This window comes from Neoarius graeffei, chromosome 26, assembly GCF_027579695.1.
Source record: "Neoarius graeffei isolate fNeoGra1 chromosome 26, fNeoGra1.pri, whole genome shotgun sequence".
Lineage (NCBI taxonomy): Eukaryota > Metazoa > Chordata > Actinopteri > Siluriformes > Ariidae > Neoarius > Neoarius graeffei.
Genome location: NC_083594.1, coordinates 46,187,999 through 46,210,731, shown reverse-complemented (window position 1 = coordinate 46,210,731; position 22,733 = coordinate 46,187,999). Strand labels below are relative to the sequence as shown.

Sequence of the window (22,733 nt, the reverse complement as noted above, 5' to 3'; positions counted from 1 at the left end):
GTCAGAGAGAGGGAAGGAGGGAGAGAGAGACACAGACAAGGAGGGAAAGAGAGAGACAGTCAGAGAGAGAGACAAGGAGGGAAAGAGAGAAACAGAGGGAGACAGGGAGAGAGAGACACAGACAGAGGGGAGGGAGAGACAGAGAGGGAGGGAGAGAGAGACAGACACAGAGAGGGGGGAGAGACAGACAGAGAGGGGAGAGAGAGGGAGGGAGAGAGACAGACAGAGAGGGGAGAGAGACAGACACAGAGAGAGGGGAGAGAGAGACAGAGATGGGGAGAGAGAGAGACAGACACAGAGAGGGGAGAGAGAGACAAAGAGAGGGAGGGAAAGAGAGAGACACACAGAGAGGGGGAGAGAGACAGAGAGGGGGAGAGAGACAGAGAGAGGGAGGGAGAGAGACAGAGAGAGGGGAGAGAGACAGACAGAGAGAGGGAGGGAGAGAGACAGACACAGAGAGAGGGGAGAGAGACAAAGAGGGAGGGAGAGAGACAGACGGGGAGAGAGAGACAAAGAGAGGGAGGGAAGGAGACAGACAGAGGGGGAGAGAGACAGAGAGGGAGGGAGACAGACAGAGAGAGGGAGGGAGGGAGACAGACACAGAGGGGAGAGAGAGACAAAGAGAGGGAGGGAGACAGACAGAGAGAGGGAGGGAGGGAGACAGACACAGAGGGGAGAGAGAGACAAAGAGAGGGAGGGAGAGAGACAGAGACGGGGAGAGGGAGAGACAAAGAGAGGGAGGGAAAGAGACAGACAGAGAGGGGGAGAGAGACAGAGAGAGGGGGAGAGAGAGAGAGAGAGAGAGAGAGAGACAGAGAGAGGGAGGGACAGAGAGACAGACACAGAGAGAGGGGGAGAGAGAGAGACAGAGAGAGAGGGAGGGAGACAGACAAAGAGAAGGATCAGTTTTGCAAATTATTTCCACATAAGTGAACATCAAGGTTTCTCTGTAAGGTATAATTTACACTGAGGATGCTTGGGATACCAATTTTTTTTCCAAGTGCTCAATTTCATCTGCTCCACTCTTCAAAACTCTAATTACAGTTTCAATCTTTTCTGGAACATCTTACGCAAAAAAAAAAAAAATCCAAACAGTTTACAACGTAGTCGTCAATCTGTATACAGTCGTTTCAAACTGGTCAGAGTTTAAATTTTACATTCATGACTGAAATGCATGTACAGTATACTGTACATCACAAGACCTGCAGCAACTTCTTTTTTTAAACACAGAAACTCACCACGAGACCCGTTTTGAGATTTTTTCTCCTTTTTCAGTTACTCTTGAAAATTTTTCCAAGTCCTCACCTTGAACTGATGGTGATTATTTAGTTTGAGAAGACTCAGCACAGGTACACGAACGACTGCTCAATTCACACGCGTGTTGTGAGCTACAATCCTTCGCTCTGCATTCATTCTTTTTGTGTCAGCCATTTTTTTCTCTCTCCGCTTTTAGGCAAGGAGAGCGAGGGTATCCAAGCAGAATTCTGCCAGAAGCTTGTTCATGGTAAACAAAATTGTTTGGTCAAGGTGAATCTTACGAAGAGACATTTTACCCAAATATTAGATGTGCTGCATAATTTTGACCCTGTATTGATTTTAGAACACCCAAAGAAAATTAAAACTTGTGCACCAAATTCGAGTGGTTTTTTTTTTTTAATTAAAATTGTATGCTATACAATCAATCATTCTGCCACAGGGAAAAGAACAGTTCAAAGAAATGACTGAAAGCTCAAATACTGCATTGACGTTCATATCCAAGATGACATTCAGGTCACTGTATGTAAACTTCTGACCACAACTGTAGCTCCAGTGATGCCTTTCAGCTGCTCAGTGATGGATGTGATGAAATTATTCATCATACTCCTGTACATAAGCTACAACTGGCTTAACAGTAGAGTGTACTACAGTATTAATTATAATGCTGCTCATGAGCAGGCGAGACATACCCCTTTTCCACCAAATCAGTTCCAGGGCTGGTTCGGGGCCAGCACTGGTGCTGCTTCACAACTCGTTCAACTTGCAAACCAGCTGAGAACCAGTTTGCTTTTCCATAGCTCGCGGTGCTAAGGGAAGCCACGTCATTACGTCGCTGTATACGTCATTACGTCGCTGTATACGTCAGTTACGTCGCTACGTTTGCATAAACCTTGGCGCGAATATCGAAGCAAAAACAACACAGAAGCAGCAGCAGCAACAATAATAATAATGGATGACTTCGCGTTTGTACAGCTGCTGCTTCTCGCCGCTTAAAAATGGCGATCTTTCGTGGTCTTGTTCTTGTTGTCGGTCTTAACAACTCCGCCCCCTGCTGACGTAAGCGGTTCTTTCCTCTGGCCCAGCAGAGAGTTGGTGCTAGCCTGGAACCGGGTTTTCTGGCCCCAGAACCAGTTCTTTGTCAGTGGAAACAGAAAACCCGGTTCCAAACTAAGCACTGGCCCCGAACCAGCCCTGGAACTAGCCTGGGAAATCCCATGCTGCTTTGCACAATCGTTCCGATCTGAAAAGACAGCATGGAAACTATGGTCTAAAGGCTCGCCTGAGTTAGGGAGCCAATCAGAGAGTGGGGAGGGGTGGAAAGACGGTGACGCGTACTACTCGACAAACGGAAGCTTGTAGTTTATTTGGGACTGTTTACGGATCACATTTAACATGGCGGCGAGCGATACAATCCAAACTTTCGATCAAGCTTTAGACACTGTTCTGAATAGTTTTTGGCGTTACAGTCTTTCTTCGCCTCCTTCGTCGCTCTAACTACGTCACCAGGTACAACTGCCATGATTGGTCATGGGCTACGTATACGCCAAATGATAGACATTCGCAACGTCCAATAAACGGCCGTTGACAATCATGAACCACACCTCCCCTACGAGAAATTCAATAGGCGGATTCCAGACCATATTTCACTTGTGATATGGTCTGGTGTTAACCAGACTACCCTGGAACTGCTTTGGTAGAAAAGGGGCAACACACCATCAACCTCCCAAATACAAGAGACTTCATGTGTATTCAAAGACTCTTCAGCTCTGAGAAACGCATAATGGAATGAAAACAAAACGACACAGCAGAGAAAAGCCATTATTCCCAGCGTGCACGGCGTGGAACCAGAATTCCCGTCTGTGTGGAATTCAGCACCGAGAGTGTGTGTGGGTGGAACGCAGAATTTTAAACGTTTCACCCTCTGAAGGAAAATCTCATGTTACAGGCTAATTAGTCATGCTGGTGATGGGGAAAAGTCGTCTTTATTATTATTTCATTTCAATTCAGTCATTGTTTTGAGTAATTATTACAAACGCACATGAAAACACAACGAGGCTGTGATTTGCTTTATTATGTGCTGAGAGTTCACAAAGCCTTCCGTAATGAGACGACAAAAGAAGAAGAGGAAGAAGGGGATGGGTTTGTATTGGCCAGACTGATTCTTCATTCACGCCTGAATAACTGCTTTTTTTGTTTTCCATTCCTAGTACTAAACATACTGTCTATTTAATCCACACACACCGCAGGGGATGTTTAGCTGGCGCTTAATCAGACATTAACTTGAAACTTTGAGAAGCCATGACACAATACACTATCGACCCTTGACCTTTACACCTGGCTGCCGCACACCATTTCGAGCAGTGTCCCGGTGTCCGAAATCACTCACTCGTTCACTACTCCCTACATAGGGAATTGCTATATAGAGGACTATATAGTGACTTCATTGATAAAATGAAGAAAAAAAAAATGCTTTCGGACACTACTCCGTCGCGCTGGTATTTACGTCATTAGGGCAGCTGACAGCTTTGGCTGGGCCCGGGACAAAATGCTCTGAATGGGCCCCCCCCGGGCCAACCCACACACACCCACCTCTCTTATCCCAGTCTCTACTCACTCCAACCCTTAAATGACAGGTATTCAAAAACCATTCAACTGGTCAACAACCATTTCATTTTAGCATTTCAACATTTTTACAGTTTTAACATTTTAACAAAAAAAAGCCCAAAACCTAGTCTGGTTAACACCAGACCATATCACAAGTGAAATATGGTCTGGAATCCGCCTATTGAATTTCTCGTAGGGGAGGGGTGGTTTACGATTGCCAACGGCCGTTTATTGGACGCTGCGAATGTCTATCATTTGGCGTATACGTAGCCCATGGCCAATCATGGCAGTTGTACCCGGTGACGTAGTTAGAGCGACGAAGAGGCGAAGAAGAGAAGGAAAGAGAAAGAGAAGGCAAAACAAAAATAGGAAAACAATGGCACCAAACGATTACTGCCGTTTGTGCAAGACAAAGCTTGATCGAAAGTTTGGTTCGTATCGCTCGCCGCCATGTTAAATGTGATCCGTAAACAGTCCCAAATAAACTACAAGCTTCCGTTTGTCGAGTAGTACGCGTCACCGTCTTTCCACCCCTCCCCACTCTCTGATTGGCTCCCTAACTCAGGCGAGCCTTTAGACCATAGTTTCCATGCTGTCTTTTCAGATCGGAACGATTGTGCAAAGCAGCATGGGATTTCCCAGGCTACCCAAAACCAGCAACCTCACACACATTGTGATCCTGTGAAGTAATCCCCAATTTCACTGAATCTTTCCCCCCTGTACTGTAACGGAATAAGCGGTTACTGTTATTTTGTATCCTTTAACCGAACGCCATTAAATGTATTCCGTTACGCCCCAAGCCTGCATGCGACAGCCCCCGCAATGCCTTCCTAAACTCGTGGATAGTCTACTATAATCACGCGATTGGGGTGCTCTTGAAGGAGCAGCGATGGACGGGGGATTTCGGGCAGGGCTGGGGGCGAACATAGTATACTGTGCGTGTGTACTGTCCAGTGTGAAAAGCAGAGAACAACACACCGCTCGAGAAACGGCGGGATATGATTGTGGGCTGAATATTCTTCGCTTCAATCAGATATATGAAACACAATGTTATTAAGCTGTTGTGGTTATAAAATGATTCAATGCCCTGTGCGTTTGATATGGTGTTCAGTGTGACTTGCTCTCCCCTCGTTTGTAACATGAATTGCGTGCCGCGCGTGCCTTGGTTGGGGTTACTTTACGGGGCTGGAAAAAGTTGGCTGTGTCTTACCTGGCTCAGCTGCCCCACTGCCTTTGCTAGTACCTGCTGCATCATCTGAATCTTTTTTAAAATATTTATGCAGTGAGCCCCTGAGTCTCTTGGTTTCTTCCTCTCTTTTTCTCTTCTCTTTTCTTTTCTGTGCTCCTGACTTGTGCATGTTGGCAAATGGCACGCACGCTGATTGTCGAAGCGCTATGATCGAACGATGTCGGTTTTTTCCCCTTAATCAAAGAGTCAGACCAAACCATTTTTGCATTAGGGGTGGTAGGGGGTTACTGACGCCTTTTTCAAAGACAATAAAGGCAAAAGATCTAGAAATCATTTATTGAATGCAAATATAGCACATTTCTCCCCCAAATCAACACATTTTGAAATGAAATAAAATAATTTAATCGCAACTTCATGAGAGCCCAGTTCTGGGCCCCCCCCATTCCTGGGCCTGGGACAACATACCCGTTTGTCCCCCCCGTCGGCGGGCCTGTACGTCATTACTGTCGCACAATTAAAACGTGCCAGTTCAGCTATGAGGCTGGTGGGTTTTCAGAATAATAAATACATGCATGTATTTGTATGATAAATCCATATTATACTGATTGCATTTCCCACATTAATCGATTCAAAGCACTTTGTGTCTGCTGCATCTTTCAGTTCTTTTAAAGATGCCCCTTCCACCAAAAACGTTTAATACTGGCTCTTTTTGAAATACCATAGTGCACTCCGGGTTGCATATGCATGCTGCATGTAAAAATGTAACTCTACTCCCATTCCCTGTATTAGCTTATGAAAGAAAATAGTCGGAAAAACGAGCGGATCTGAAAAAGCCCTACGAACTTGCGTCACTTTGTAAATTAGTATTCATGGCCTCGCCCACCTTGGCTTGCGACCGCACATGGGAAGGAAGTTCGGATTAAGCGTGAGGAGAGATAGCAGAGCCAGTGTTGCCAGATTGGGCGGTTTTAAGTGCATTTTGGCGGATTTGAACATATTTTGGGCTGGAAAACGTCAGCAGTGTCTGGCAACACTGAGCAGAGCCCATCTCGTCAGTAGCTAACGAAGAGGACCTAACAGCAAGTTGAAAACATGGCTGAACAAGTTCGTGCCTGCGTTATTTGTGGCAGTAACACATCAATGTTGCATTTCTTGCCCAAGATAGAAGAGCTGAAGAAGAAATGGTTGGAATTTATCTTTGGAACACCACCAGCGAAGTATAATGCAGCGTTAGTACTGTGTTCTGATCATTTCAACCACAGTGACTTTTCAAACTTCGGTGCCTTCAGTCGTGGTTGTTTTTAATCCCTGGATCTGTACCGTCAAGACGATCGACCACCAGCTCACAAGCTGTAAGTAAAACGTGAACTTTTTGTTCGAAGGTTTTTGTTACAAAATAACATGTTCATATTCTCCACGTTAGCATGCATGACATGGTCACAAGCTAGGCAGGGATGGGAGTTTTACGCTTTTTCTGAGTAAAAAACGACCTTTTTATTTTATGCCAAATCCATTGAGAATTTTTTTTTATTAATTTCAGGGGGTTGGGCTATGTTCCTTCATGCTGATCAAACTTTATTAACTCCAACCATGTTTACACATTATTTGTAAGTCGCCATCTTTCGTCTCGTTTAAATCTCGTTGAACGTGATGTAAAATTCGTGTTATCTACATCGCTATTGGTCAAAACCACAACGTCGAGACCATAATAGGCAATCAAAACAGTTTTTACAAAGACACCCACATTCTTTTTTTTAAGTCACTTGTTCATTTTATTCGTTTGTTTGTTCAGTAAAAACCCAAACATTTGTTGAATTTTTCTTATTTCCTCGCGTCGCACCTTAATGACGTCAGCGCGCGGTATTTTTCCCTTCGCGGTTTGTTCCTTCTCTCTCGCCGTAGTAAGACACCCACATCCGCTTGTTCTGACCCACTGGAGTTAGCGTCACAGTGCTGTTAGCCAATCAGAGGGAATACGTTTACATGTCATGAATATTAATGAGTAAGAGCTGAAATCCTGTCGCTCTCCCGCCACCCGCTCCTCCACCAAACTAGAACAGCCTGAAACAGCAGAACCACAGCATTTTTTTCACCAAAACCGGCTCACAGGGCATTCATTCATACTAGAGACCACCGCACAATTAATGAAAAAACGATGCCATGGGACGTTTAAAGTGCCATTCCACCATTGGATGTATTCTTTGGCATAAAATACAATATATTTTATGACAACATGACTAGACAGAGAAATCTTTAAGCTTCAAAATGATATAGCAAACATAATTTTTTGACAACAAGTATATTAATTTTGCGACCAAAGTCACCTACCCTTTTAATTTCCGCGCGGTAGTGAAACGTGATGTCATCGGCAGGTTCCCCTTCTTGTGTACCACGTCACGTGTGACGTGGCACAGATTATCAGCAATGGCGGATAGAACGCGATTTCCACTTGTCGATTGCTGTGCCGATATTCACCATCGACCGTCTCCTTTGGGCATCACTTGCTATTTTCCTTCGCTTCTTTTCCGAAGCTGACAATCGCGTTCTATCCGCCATTGCTGATAATCTGTGCCACGTCACACGTGACGTGGTACACAAGAAGGGGAACCTGCCGATGACATCATGTTTCACTACCGCGCGGAAATTGAAAGGGTAGGTGACTTTGGTCGCAAAATTAATATACTTGTCATTGTCAAAAAATTATGTTTGATATATCATTTTGAAGCTAAAAGATTTCTCTGTCTAGTCATGTCATAAAATATATTGTATTTTATGCCAAAAAAATACATCCAATGGTGGAATGGCACTTTAAATCAAGGCTGAAGACTTTCTTCTTTGCCGCCGCCTTTCATTAAATCATATCAGAGGCTTCTGATTTGATCCGATTTCTTTCAGCGCGACCGCAATGCATGACGGTATATGTTACTTGGTTAGTGATCATCGGTTGTGCACTACTTTTCATGATGCATTGTGGGATACTTTGAGTGCACTATATAGGGAGTAATAATGCTCACTGCACATTCGGACAGCACTACAAAATGGCGACCTCACTATAGTCCACTATGTAGTGAGTAGGGAGCGATTTTGGACACGGTGTGTTTTTTACTTCACCACCCATCGCAGCTGTAATAATCCTCGGAGATTCTCCCCACTTTCTTCTGATGCCGGTTTGTAAAACAGCTTACAATCAGCAGGACGTGAAGGTGTGCGTGTGCATCACTGAGTGCTGTCAGGGACCTGTAATCATGTGTGACTGAGCTAACGTTCTCCAAGTTTAACACGGTTCCACCCAAACACTCGGCACGGCAAAGTGTACAGGAAAGGATTTCACACTGCAGGCGGGGCGACGGGAAAGTGCAGTCGGAGCAATTTCTGCACATACACACACTCCAAACAGTCAGTGCGTTTACATGCACATAGAGAAAATTGAATTTCTGCCGTAGCTCGACTGAAATTGAAGTTCTAAATGCCATGGAAACACCTTAGCTCGGCTGAAATCGAACCGAACTGGATTTCTCGTAATCGAGCTACGCGACCTAGATTATGCGATTGTAGCCGAGCTACTTAGTGCATGTAAACCCTATCGAGCTACGGAGTCGAGCTACTTACTTCAGCACTGCCCCTTCCGGAAGTGACGAGACCACAAGCGGGAAACACAACAGCCTCGGTCGGCATGACAACAGTAGTAGTAGCGAGCAGCAGAAGAGGTCAGGAGGAACAACATCTCTCGATGTTGCAGTCCTCGTAGTTGTTCTTCTTGTGAACACGGAACTGATAACTTTGTTTATACGCTTGAATAGCTCTTCTTCATGACGACAACCGGAAGTGTACCAACACGATGGGGCGTGTAGCGCCACCTGTGGCTCGGGTGCACAATGTACCTCATACAATAGCTCGATTTCCTTGTGTGCATGTAGGATTGGATTTCTCTGGCACCCCTGCTGGGACCCTTAGCTCGATTACCGACAGTAGCTCGATTTGGATGTGCATGTAAACGCACTGAGTGACAACAGGAAGACATGATCTCTGCTGCACACACACACACACACACACACACAAGTGCGTGGACAGATTGTAAAGGTAATTCAATTTCCCACAGCTGAGCCGGAGTCCAAACGATCTCCATCAAGCACACAATCAGCCAACGAGTCAGTGATTTGAGAGAGAGAGAGAGAGAGAGAGAGCGCTGAAACATCTGGAGGAAAAACACTTCACATCAGTAGTATGGGACTGCATCATCCACAGCCATCGTGACCAAATGAAATAATTCTTGTAAAAGTCATCACGGACAGGAATAAACAACCACTCAGCGCGTTTACATGCACATAGAGAAAATTGAATTTCTGCCATTGCTCGACTGAAATCGAAGTTCTAAATGGCATGGAAACACCTTAGCTAGGCTGAAATTGAACCGAACTGGATTTCTCGTAATCGAGCTACACGACCTAGATTATGCAACTGTTGCCGAGCTACTTAGTGCATGTAAACCATATCGAGCTACGTAGTCGAGCTACTTACTTCAGCACTGCCCCTTCCGGAAGTGACGAGTGATGAGACCACAAGCGGGAAACACAACAGCCTCGGTCGAAAAAAAAAAAAAAAAAAAAAACAGCCTCGGTCGGCATGACACTTCAGATCAACTTCAACTTAGTGCCCATTTTATTAGGAACACTTCCGTTCGTACATACAAACTACAAACACTCTTCTTGTGAACACGGAACTGATAACTTTGTTTATACTCTTGAACAATGTTGCCAGATACCCAAAATATGTTCAAAACCCGCCAAAATGCACTTAATACTGCCCAATTAGGCGGGGAACCGCCCAATCTGGCAACACTGCTCTTGAATAGCTCTTCATGACGATAACTGGAAGTGTACCAACATGATGGGGCGTGTAGCGCCACCTGTGGCTCGGGTGCACAATGTACCTCACACAATAGCTCGATTTCCTTGTGTGCATGTAGGATTGGATTTCTCTGGCACCCCTGCTGGGACCCTTAGCTCGATTACCGACAGTAGCTCGATTTGGATGTGCATGTAAACGCACCGACTGAGGGACCCGACACTGTCCATGTCCAGCTTTAGTTTGGTCTCTTGACTATAACTCAAGTTACACAAGGTTAGGAAAAAAGACAAAGTTGATGCTTTTATCTTTGCTCACAAACTTCTTTTATTTCTGAGACACGTTTCATTCTCATTGCTATGCTTACAAATGTAGATGGTTTTTCAAAATGTACTCAAATTAACTTTTTTTAAATTAAATTGGAATTAAAAATTAAGATTTTACATAAAAAGTTATTCCACGAAATCGAGTCGTACATGAGCTGATAGCCGACGAGGCGCGTAGCTCTGAGTCGACTACAAGTCATGTACAATCAGATTGAGTGGATTAACTTTTTTTTTTATTTGACCCACATTCACTGAATTTTGAGTAACGGAGCATTTTTATTGTTATTTTTTGCAAATTTGATAAATATATATATATATATATATATATATATATATATATATATATATATATATATATATATATATATCAGTAGCGGCTGGCTTTTGTAAAAGTGAGGGAGGAAGGAATGCTTGGTTGAAGGTCACGGGCCCCAATGCGACCGCACCTGCTGGACCGGCTATAGTTACACGCACGGGTTGAGTTGATAATAGTTGAAAAACCTATCATTTTAACGGGGTGTGTACACTTTTTATAGCTGCTGTACACATTACTTTCAGGTGTTCAACACATCTTTCTCTTTCAAAATTCTCTCAAAATCTTCCGTATTTAATGAAGCAAACCTGGCGGCCATGTTTGTAGCTCAGCCCATGGAAGGGTTTTGCAAGCAAAACATTCACCACGTCCTCTGTTTCCATTACTTTATTCGTAGAATATCTATAACATAGTCAATCCACTTCCACCTCGCCGTTCTCACTCTGACTGCCGAAGTGCCCGAGTCACCGGATCTAGAAGTTAAGTTTGATAAGATAACCCCTCCCCCCAGGCAGCTAAGGCCTCTACTTATTGGTTCATTGCGCAACGAGGGCTGCAGCCTATTGGTTGATATTTTGTAGCACTTGTCAGATCTCTTAGCTAGTCCCACCCTCTTAGAGGAGGATTTTCCTCCTCTCTCTCATTGAAGTCTATGTTAACCACGAGCCGCCAGTGCCGGAGACTGTTTGAATCGGAGTGAATGGGAGCCGAAGGGAGGAAGATCCTCCGTGCAGTAATTTCTAATAGCGAGCGATAGGGGGTGCTAATGTAATTTCACCCAGAGAAACGAATATAATGTACATGTCGTATTTGGCAGTAAAATAGTAATATTCAAGGACAGCAATTCATTAAATTGGTCAAGACAATTTCAACTTTTTATTCTTAGAATTTTTAAGGAGGATCTTCCTCCCTCTCCTCACTGGAGAAGCCACCTGTGATATATATATATATATATATATATATATTTTAGAATAAACGTCCGACAAAAAAATTTCCTGCTTAGAATGTAAACAAACTGCTGAAAGGAGCAATTTATGAAAAAATGCGAAAATAATAATAATAATAATTCTTGAAAAAAAAAAGATGCCTTCTTACCATCAAATACTTTTATTCCATATTTTCTTGCTTTTTTTTGCGCATTTTTTTGGGGTTTTCTTCTTTAGGTTTTTTTTTGATGGTTGGTAAACCAATTTAAAGGTGCGTTACTGCCACCGACTGGACTGGAGAGCGGAACAGGAGATATTTTGTGGGGGGACGACACAGACTATATTCTATTAGCTATTTCTGTTTCTTCAAAATACTTAGTTTTTGGGATTTTGTTTTCGAGTAAAGTTTTTCTTTCGTCCTCGGTTGGTTCAGCAACACGCTCCGCCATTTTGTTTTTCTCTACTCACGGTATACGAGCTGATATCCTAGCAGTCAAGTAGCCAATCAGAGCGCACGATTGCTCATATCCAGTGAATGTGGAGAGAATAAATCCAGCTAGTTCGTGCCGTACAAGAGCTCATGAGTTTGTGGACATTTCTGCATTCGACGATACGTAATAAGATAATGTACAAGATCGCGTAAACCTTGACCTTGAGCATTTTTGTTTTTCTGCAAATTTGATCAATAAAAATTTTATTTAAAAAAAAAAAAGTCCGACAATCATTTCTGCTTAGAATGTAAACAGACCGGCGAAAGGACAGGAGCAATTTGTGAAAAATGCGATAATGATAATTCTTGAAAAATGAAAAAAAGATACGTTCTTACTATCAAATACTTTTATTCCAGATTTTGTTGCTTTTTTGTGGTTTTGTTTTAGAGTTTTTATTTCGTCCTCGGTTGGTTCAGCTACAAGCGCTGCCATTTTGTTTTTCTCGACTCGCGGTATATGAGCTGATATCCTAGTAGTAGAGTAGCCAATCAGAGCGCGTGATTGCTCATATCCAGTGAATGTAGATAGAATATAAAATCATATTGTATCTACTCACCTACTCATAGTATTTTAACTATTTTCTACGTTCCATACATGTGTGTTATTTACCAGCTGGGAGGTCCGTATTGTGAAATACCGTGAGCGAGGCCCTCTGGGCTGAGGTCAGTATTCAAGGCCGAGGTCACGGTATTTCACCATACGGACCGACCTTAAGCTGGTAAATAATATATTTATTTTTTTCTTTACCAAATTCTAACAGAAAACGAGAGCGCCCGAAAGGGGAAACCGAGCCGAGGCGAGCCGCCATTTTGAATCCTCATCCACGGCTGTCATGCAAATGGCTTCTTCCTCGGTATACAAGTGCACTTCCATGGCAGGAAAAAAAAAACTACAATTTGCCACCTATGTAGTCCCCTATTTATACAAAATTGAGTCATTCAGGATTCAGCCATGTTTTTGCTCGGTGTTAGCAACAGTTACAGGTTTTTAGCTTTCTCCTGAAATGTTTTCTTTTATTTCTTCTTCCTCAGGGTAGTAAAACTTGCTTTCGCTGTGAAGACTGTCGTTATCGCTATCCATGCTGTAAAATTAATGCTCTTCTCCTGAGAAATGCGAAAATAAATGTTGACAAAAATTGCTACCATGTTGTTTGTTTGTTGTTGTGAATGAGCGAGTTGTCAGAGGCCCGTATCCAGGGTCTGTAATTTGGGGTCCGTATCGTAGGACATGGACCCGCTCGCCAGCCAATCAGAGCGCAGGATTTGATGGAAACTGGACCGCGAAAAAAATAAATGGAATGTGGTTTAAAAAAAAAAATCATATTTCAGATTCTTCAGTGTATCCAGCATTTACCTTAATGAGGCTTTGTACACCATTGGCGTTATCTTACCCAGCTTCATGAGGTAATTACTTGGAACGCTTTTCAATTAGCAGCTGTGCCTCATCAAAAGTTAATTAGTGGACGAGTTTCTTGCCTTCGTGATGGGTTTGAGATCAAACAGTAAATAATAAAAATAGCTTGATTTCATCCACGACTGTAGTAATCCATATTACATCATGTTCTCAATTGACTGTAACTAAATCAATTCCTACACTCATTTACTTTCCTCTGTAATAGATCACTCTGTATTTCTATTTGCTGATTTTAAATAAACAGTAATACTAAGACTTTAAATGCTTCTGCATACATGTTCTTACGTTGGTGCAGTTTTACAAACTCGACCAGCTCGACATGATCACATCGCAGAGCACACGCTGAACTCCAGCAGCAGCTCTACAGTCAGATCATGCGGCTGTCGGACCATATGGCTGGAGTGGGTTTTTATATCCAAAAGTAAGCACAAATTTCTGCAAGTCGCAGAAAGCCACAGCATGCCTCCTTTGTTAAAAGTGTCCCGAATGCACTGTGTGACTATTCTGATCTTACAGTGCAAATTTTTAATTGTGGCCCCCGGGACACCTGTTCTTCAGTAATTAATGAGGTTTACTTTCATTGAGCAAAGCTTGGTGAGCAGAACTGAAATGAAAATAACGACCAGAATCATCACCACTGACAAGGACGTCGTGGCTCAGGTGGATAAGGCGCCGTACCATAAATCCGGGGACCCGGGTTCGATTCCGACCCGAGGTCATTTCCCGATCCCTCCCTGTCTCTACACTGTCCTATCCAATAAAGGTGAAAAAAGCCCCAAAAATACTTAAAAAGGAAATACAAGTCTGTTCTTTGTGACCAAAAAGCATAAAGCATTGACAGCTGCTAATTTCTAGCCTAGTAAACTAGACCCACCCGCCTAGCGGCCAAAAATATTTTTGCCTACGAGTGGGTCTAGCCTCGCACCATATCAACAACACACCCCGGGCATCAAATCGTGCCCGCCAATCACAACGCAAGGTTTTTGTTTGGATTCTTTGGGCGGGCTTTTGCAGGACTGACGACAAGGCTGCGCGACGCTGGAGAAAGCACAACAGGAAAGATGGCTACGGCTAGTGAACAGCGTGCGTTTGACTCCGCTTTGGAATCAGATTTAGAAGAATTAGACTTGGAGTTTTCGTTGAAACATGAGCAGGAAGAGGCTCTCCGCTCATTCCTTTTCAAGAAGGACGTTTTCGCTGTTTTGCCGACCGGCTATGGCAAAAGTCTGATCTACCAGCTGGCTCCCCCACTGCTTTCTGTCGCTCTGACTACGTCACAGTCACTGTTGCGCTGATTGGTCAGAGCGTTGGCCTATACGCACAGAGACAGTTTGAAAGACAACGGGTTGTTCCTACCCACACCCTTCGGAAATGTCTACGAGCGAGGCCAGACTAAATATTCACATTTAGTCTGGCTTGCCAGGCCAGCTAATTTCCACTTGACCCAAGTCAAGACGGAAGCTCCTGCTTGTTGCTGTGATGAATTCATGACACGCCGTTTCTTTTCTAATTGCTGGTGGTGAACATTTCTGAGAACGTTTCGAATCGGAGAGTTTTCATCCCATCCCCAAGAGCCTCAAATGATCCATGGGAACGTGGCGATCAGTTGTTTTCTACAAGTATGTCTTCAGTTCCATCCCATGACGACGGGTGAATGTTTTAGGTTGTGGGATCATGTTACACTAAAAACAGGGATCCCAGCAGTAATTGAAAAAAATAGAGGAATGTAAGAAACTCTCAGCAGGGGTCAAGGGCGCTGCAAGCCCCCTGAAGCTGTTGAGATTTTAACATTTAAAGATGCTATAGAACACATTTTTTACATAGATTTAACATAGAAAAGCAACAGAATTTAACAATAATGTGTATCTATTTGATGCCATATTTTGTAATCAATGACATAAGTGGCAAAAAAAAATTTTTTTTATAAAAATTAGATGAAAATGTAGCTTTGAAGAATATACTACTTCTAACCCGGACACTGTTCCGCTATCTCTTTTATGGACGATATCTTTTTTCCACGACATATTGAATTAAGTTCAACACATTAGAAACAAAAGCACGAACGGAGTTAAAACACATTTTCTAGCAAATGGGCGCAGCCAATTGTTTTCTCGTTCTATCGCGTACAGTCTCGCGGTATTTACATCAATTTCACTTCCGAGTGTTCCCGAATGTCAACGAGAACAAACAAAGCTGACAAAAACATCGCTAAACAAGCAAACCAAATCAGAACGTATTCTGCTGGTCATTTTACTTAAACATATTTTTAACAGATATACAAGAGATTTAAAAAAAAAAAAAAAAAACCACCACCACTTTGGCTAGAAAAATAGCGAAATTCCGCTAAATAGCGGACGTCTGGGATCCCTGTAAAAACCATCCAGCTCTAAATTGCTCTTCTTTTCCTTCATCAGCGTCCTCACTGTGTGGGGAAAACTGCCCGCCTGTTAGCTCATCAGGCCGACAGATGATGAGTTTATACCATCACGTGCTGCCTGTTGTCCGTCCGGCGTCGTCCACATTTCATGAAAATCGCTTCTTCTCTCTCAATTCTTCGCCAATTTTTCTTCTTTTCGCCAGGAAGGTCGGTCTGTCTGGGGTGCATATGGCTTCTATACAAATTTGCATAATTGCAATTAATAATGAAGATATGGAGTAATCAATCAATCCCTAACAAGCAGTTTCCACACACACACACACACACACACACATCACTTCTCCCTCAATTCTTCACCGATTTTGATTCTTTCTGGCATGAAGGTAGGCGAACCTAGGGTGTATACAACTTCTACCCAGATTTGCTTCATTACAATTATTAATCAAGTTATGGACTAATTAAGCCTTAAAGGAGAAGTTATCATCAAAATTCTATTTCTCACTTTATAAAATATAGGAATGCATTTCTGACAGCTATTTTGTCGCTGCTATAGCAAGTTATGAGTGTTTGAAATATGCTCTGTAATACATCAGCCCGTACGTCAAAGCAACGGCCGTAAACGAGATTCGCTGAGACCTGTGCGAGACATCGTAGGACGGAAGTAAAACGTACAGCGGAAATCAAAGTGACCGACATCTGCCGACGCTGTCAAAAGAAGCGCGCGCCCTCTTTCGAACGCTGACGTAATCAAGCCGGAAGATTTTTGTTTGTTTTGATAGCGATCGGGAAAGTCTGAAAGAAAGTAGGCAGCAATCGTCATTTAAACTCATTTTTGTGCAATATTTCGTTTGGAAAACGCTTTTCAAAATGGTGGCGCCGACACGTCACGTTTCGAAGTCTTGCACAAGTCTCGTGAAGATCGCGCGGATAAGCGACGCCTGCCGTGGACCAAACGAACCAAATTCAACACGGCTAAACACCGAACAAGCCGATAAGTATCATATTTAATTGCAATTAGTTGCCAATACGAGTCACGATATAAGGTTACTAAAACCGAAAAACACGTTAATTAAGAAATAAAGCAAGTTGAAAAATGACTTCAGTTCTCCTTTAACGAGCAATTCAACAAAAATTGCTTCTTCTCCTCGCCTTTTTGGATTCTTTCTGGCAAACAGGTCGGTATTCCTCGGGTGCGTATAGCGTCTGCACGGAGTGCAGAATTATTAGGCAAGTTGTATTTTTGAGGATTAGTTTTATTATTGAACAACAACTATGTTCTCAATCAAACAAAAAGACTCATAAATATCAAAGCTGAATATGTATGGAAGTTAGAGTGGGGTGTTTTTAGTTTTGGCCATTTTAGGAGAATATGTATGTGTTCAGGTAACTTTCACTGTGCAGAATTATTAGGCAACTTAATAAAAACCAAATATGTAGCCATTTCACTTATTTATTTTCACCAGGTACACTGATATGACAACTCCAGATTTGCAAATAAACATATCTGACATTCAAACACAAAACAAAAACAAATCAGTGACCAATATAGCCACCCTTCTTCATGAGGACGCTCAAAAGCCTTCCATCCATAGATTCTGTCAATTTCTTTATCTGTTCACGACCAACATTGTGTGCAGCAGCAACCACGGCCTCCCAGACGCTGTTCAGAGAGGTGTACTGTTTTCCCTCTTTGTAGACCTCACGTTTTATAATGGACCACAGGTTCTCTATGGGGTTTAGGTCAGGTGAACAAGGGGGCCATGTCATTATTTTTTTCACCTTTCAGACCTTTACTGGCTAGCCACGCAGTGGAGTATTTGGACGCATGAGATGGAGCGTTATCCTGCATGAAAATCATGTTCTTCTTGAAAGATGCTGACTTTTTCCTATACCACTGCTTGAAGGTTTCTTCCAGGAACTGGCAGTAGGTCTGGGAGTTGAGTTTGAGTCCATCCTCAACTCGAAAAGGTCCAACAAGCTCGTCTTTGATGATACCAGCCCATAGCAGTACTCCACCTCCACCTTGCTGGCGTCCGAGTCGGAGTGGAGCTCTGTGCCCATTACTGATCCAGCCACAGGCCCATCCATCTGGCCCATCAAGAGTCACGCTCATCTCATCAGACCACAGCACCTTAGAAAAATCAGTCTTAAGATATTTCTTGGCCCAGTCTTGACGTTTTATCTTGTGTGCCTTACTCAGTGGTGGTCGTTTTTCAGCCTTCCTTACCTTGGCCATGTCCCTCAGTATTGCACACCTTGTACTCTTTGACACTCCAGGAATGTTGCAACTCTGGAATATGGCAGAACTGGATGCTAATGGCTGCTTGTTAGCTTCACGCTTGATTTTCCGCAGATCATGTGCAGTTATTTTGCGCCTTTTTTTTTCCACACGCTTCTTTCGACCCTGTTGACTATTTGCAATGAAACGCTTGATTGTTCGGTGATCACGTTTCAACATCTTCGCAATTTCAAGAGTGCTGCATCCGTCTGCAAGACATCTCACAATTTTATACTTTTCAAAGTCTGTCAGATCTCTCTTCTGACCCATTTTGCCAGAGGAAAAGAGGTTGCCTAATAATTATGCACACCTGATATAGGGTGTTGATGTCATTAGACCACACCCCCTCTCATTACACAGATGCACAGCACCTGATATACTTAATTGGTAGTAGGCTTTCAAGCCTAAACAGCTTGGAGTGGGACAACATGCATTAAAAGGATGTTGTGGTCAAAATACTCACTTGCTTAATAATTCTGCACTCAGTGTATATGTATAACTTGTATATTGTGTATACAGCTTGCAACGTTTATTGCGCAAGGAAGGTGGCCCACTTTAGATCGTTCCTTCTGGACTAGACGGGGTCGGAGTGAGCGACGCCGTCACTGACGGTCTCGTTTTTGTATCATGGTATTTTAACGGTCAAGGTCAAAAACAACCAGATTACTGGGGACTGAAAGCAATTTAAGATTTAAGAGCAATTAAATACAAGATGATGCTCTAGAAATTATTTCTTCTCTTTTTTCCTTAGAAAAGTGGATTGTTTGAGAAGAATAGTTGAATCATAGGATACGTGCACACAGGAACCCCGCATTTACACATGCAATCTCCAGACAAGACTCGAAACTAGGAATACACGGAAAGCCAAAGCAAGAACCCGAGCACTGAAAAGGACAGGCAGGAGAAAAACCAAGCGTTAAACAGAAAGATTTTATCCTATTCTTCCATCTGTAAATCTGTCCAGCTCTAATTCCATGACACACACAAGACAAACATCAGTGACGGAGAGGAGAGCGGGATTAGCAGACAAATAACAGACAACACGCACAGTGAGTCGAGCAAAAGCATCCCCTTTCCTCACACATCATCAGCTCATCGCTCACTACCGCTCTCCAAGACCCGGTCTGAGAGAGGGGGATGTTCAATCACTTCTGCCATACGAGACTCCATTGCAGTTATGCTCGATACGTCACGGCAGACATTTTGGTCCCTGAGGAAGACACTGAAATGTTTATCTTCTGTCCATCGTCCCTGCTTTCTGTCTCGGGCTTTTCTTCATAATTCCCCGTTTCTGTCCATCACTGACGCGTCGGTCATCGTTCCTACTTTGGTCCTTCTCATTTCTTCTTTCCTACATCGCATCACGCTGGTGTGGTGTAGTACAACACGAAGGGAAGTTCCTCTTCCCACCCCAAAGTTGATTATTTTCCAGTAACAGCATGCCTCGAAGCAGGGACATGCACAGGATTATAGAGGGGCAGGGGCTCAAAGTCAGAAAAAGGCCAGCAAGTGCATGTTTTTTTTTTTCCCCGGTCCTTTCCAAAATATGGAAATGTAGAATTAAAATTAACGTACTAATAGGAAGGTAAGTACTTAGCTAACGCGGCATTTTATTTTGCATTTTATACTCGATTTCCTGTACCAGGCAAACTTCTCTGTGCTGCTCGATGCGCCGTACTCCGACGTCCAGCAAAAATAGAAACTGACACATAACATTGTTTTTTTTCTGAAACATAACCCACATTTGATTTGAGCACGTTGTGGAAGAGGTCGACGACTAGTTATATACACAAGAGGAGAATGTATGGTAAGCTTCCCGACGATATATGATACCTGCATGTAGACCTAAGCACGGCCGAGGCAATCGATTGTGAACAGTAACAGGTCACATCAGTTAACAGGCAGATTATTAAACTACAGAGACTTAAATTACTCGCACAAATGTCAGTAGCCCTACAAACGCCCAAATGTCATGTCCATACAGTTTGAAAGGGCTAACTGTTGGACCATAACTCACATGTTCAAGCTGCCTCACTGTCACGTCTCCTTTGTTATCATTGTGGCAGCGCGCGCAGCGGCTGATATTGCGAAAAAAAAAATAGGTACCCTATGGGTACATGTGGCTACTCACTGGCGTAAAGTATACCCCTGCAGCCCCCGCCAGGCGGGGGGGCCGACCGCTAGGGGGGGGCCCGTCGCCCGATGTGATTCATCTCATCTCATCATCTCTAGCCGCTTTATCCTGTCCTACAGGGTCGCAGGCAAGCTGGAGCCTATCCCAGCTGACTACGGGCGAAAGGCGGGGTACACCCTGGACAAGTCGCCAGGTCATCACAGGGCTGACACATAGACACAGACAACCATTCACACTCACATTCACACCTACGCTCAATTTAGAGTCACCAGTTAACCTAACCTGCATGTCTTTGGACTGTGGGGGAAACCGGAGCACCCGGAGGAAACCCACGCGGACACGGGGAGAACATGCAAACTCCAATGCACGAAAAAGTCCGATGAAACATGAAAATAATAAACACAACAATGAAGCGTACCAGAGAAAAAGGTGGTGCTCAAAAGCAGCAAATCAAAAAGAAGAATTTATATGCACACTGCCCAAAATTTCATCTGTTTTTGATTCATGATGCGCTAACAGGTAGGGCCATGGGGGGGGGGACTAGTGCGGTTAAAACGAGGCTAATGAGTGAAAAAGTACCCGATTTAAAATGGGATTTGAATAAAAGTTACTTTTTATTATCTTTCTTCTCAATAATTCAATGTTTCTTTTTCTTGAATATTGTTCTCCATGACCACCAGCCATCATCCAACACATTGATCCAAGATAGGTTGGTTATGTAAAATAGTTTAAAAAAAAAAAAAAACTGCACACAAGGTAGTGTAATTTTCTTTAACTTCCGCCAGATTGTTTTATTATTGTGCTGCATTTCATTTTTACTCAGTAGGCCTTTTCAGGCCTGATTCCATTGTAACTGAATAAGATACCTGGGTCAAAATTTACTTGAGTAAAATTAAAATTACTCATTTTTATATTACTCATAAAACTTCTCATACTTATGATGTATTTTATTTAACCATACTCTGGCTTTTAAAACAGTTTCATTTTTATTTTCCTAAACCTTATTGAACCTTATGTAAATCATCATTATTAATGTTACTGTTATCGTTACTGCTTACTGAGCTGTATGAACTGTGAGCTTTGTCACGTCATACACCATTTTTATTGGTGGATTTATTTGTAATAAATGGATAGCCTACTCTGCTGGTATACTGAATATGAATGAATTAACAAAACATCTAGGCCTATGGGTTAGGCAGTCCTATACGTGTTTAAATGGGCCTGGGCTGTCAGGGGCTGAGCCCTGGCACTTTTTTCACACTTTTCAGCAATCAAAAGAGAGATATACAGAGAGAGAGAGTGAGAGAGAGAGGAGGCCGTGGCAGGGTGGCCTTGGGGGGGCACACTTTTAGTAGCTGCAGGGGGGCCCCAAGTACTTACGTTACGCCAGTGTGGCTACTGCTTATAAATAAAATTGTTTTCGGATACCATGTCCATACAGTAAATAGAGCATATATTCTACTCTATGAGGCAGTAGCCACAAAAATGACGCATAATCCAAAAACGAACAATTTAAAAATCATATTAGTAAAATATACCAAGTGTCTGTATTGTACATTATTCTACTCTTACGGTACTTCTTAAGGCCAATTTATGCTGACAACCCAGTCCTCGCAGATAGCGTCGCAGACAGTGTCTGCGTAGCCCCCCCCTTCGCAGACGCTCTGCGCGCACCTCCCAAAAATTGTGACCACCGCAGAAGCCTCGCAGACAAGAGGGCTCTGATTGGTCCACTCTACATCCGCTGTACACGCACTTCCGCTTCCCTACTTTCCCGGTTTGTTTTGTTTTCACGACCGGCATTTTTAAAAACACGAGCGAAGATGGAGCAGCATGAAGAGCGGTTGATTGAGGAAGTACGTACATCTATACGACTCCAGTTCTAGTCATTATAAAAAAAAAAAGTTCGTCATTATAAGTAACCGGAGGATAAACACTCCACTAACCACACCCACCAACTCGCGCCCCCTTGCGTTGTGCCGGTGAATAACATCGCGCACGCCTATTACTCCCGCTCAACAATAAATTACAACTGTCTGCGAAAAGCTATCTGCGAAAGCCTTGTCGCACGAGCATGCAGAGGCCTTTACAGTTTTCGAAACCGAGGCTGACACACACACGCTGTCGCCGTGACCCAAACTCTTATTTCCCGGAAATGGCCCGGCGCTAGAGCTCAGTGGAACGCACTTTCCTTCTGCAATAAGCATAAACATGTCTGACAGCGATTTCTTTACTCTAGTCCATTTATTTCGAACGTTGAACCGAATTGTATCCACTCACCGGCCATTTTAATCGGAACACGCGTATGTGCATGCGCAGTGCACGATTGTTATACTCTTACAGCACGAAGACGTAGTGGCTAGCGCCTCTATACGAGGCAGTCGCCACAACAAAAAACCTTTCGACCTTTTTGGAGACCCTCAAAATGTTGGAAGTTCTACTTGAGACCATATCCTGAAAGTTTCATGAAGATTCATCCAGCTGTTTTCCCGTAATATAGTTAACACACACAAAAAACAAACAAACAAGAAACCCGACCGAAAACAATACCTCGCCCCCTGGTGGACTCCGTCCCGGGCG

At 43.3% G+C, this 22,733-nt stretch overlaps 1 protein-coding gene across 2 annotated transcripts in view; it reads right to left on the bottom strand.

The window, feature by feature from the left end:
- Positions 1 to 22,733, bottom strand: part of cdh4 (cadherin 4, type 1, R-cadherin (retinal)) — a 574,783-nt gene that overhangs the window by 308,014 nt on the left and 244,036 nt on the right. The gene's annotated exons all lie outside the window — the stretch shown is intronic.